Raw genomic sequence first — 405 nt, 5'->3', positions numbered from 1 at the left:
AGATACAAAACTTTTTATATTTCTAATTAAAAGTTTTTAAAAACAAAAGAGCTGTCTTTGATTTTTCTTTCAGTATTTCTAATCCTGAGGTGATAAATTAAATGGACTAAAGTCATACAAATAGCACTTTCTATGGGTCATCAAATAATGAGTTGTTAAATGAGAGCTATATGTATTTCTTAACTTTTGAAGCCATGCCTCTTTTTTGGGGGGTTGGGGGGTCCGGACGTGGGGCCAGAACTCTGGACCTGGGCGCTGTCCCTCAGCTCTTCAGCTCAAGGCTAGTGCTCTACCACTTGAGCCACAGCGCCACTTCTCTTTTTTTTCTTTTTGCTTATGTGGTGCTGAGGAATCGAACCCAGGGCCTCATGCATGCAAGGCAAGCACTCTACCACTGAGCCACCT

This window comes from Dipodomys merriami, unplaced genomic scaffold (assembly GCF_024711535.1).
Source record: "Dipodomys merriami isolate MVZ:Mamm:240054 unplaced genomic scaffold, mDipMer1.0.p SCAF_20, whole genome shotgun sequence".
In the NCBI taxonomy this organism is placed as follows: Eukaryota; Metazoa; Chordata; class Mammalia; order Rodentia; family Heteromyidae; genus Dipodomys; species Dipodomys merriami.
The sequence above is the reverse complement of the archived record's forward strand: the minus strand, read 5'-3'. Positions refer to the sequence as shown.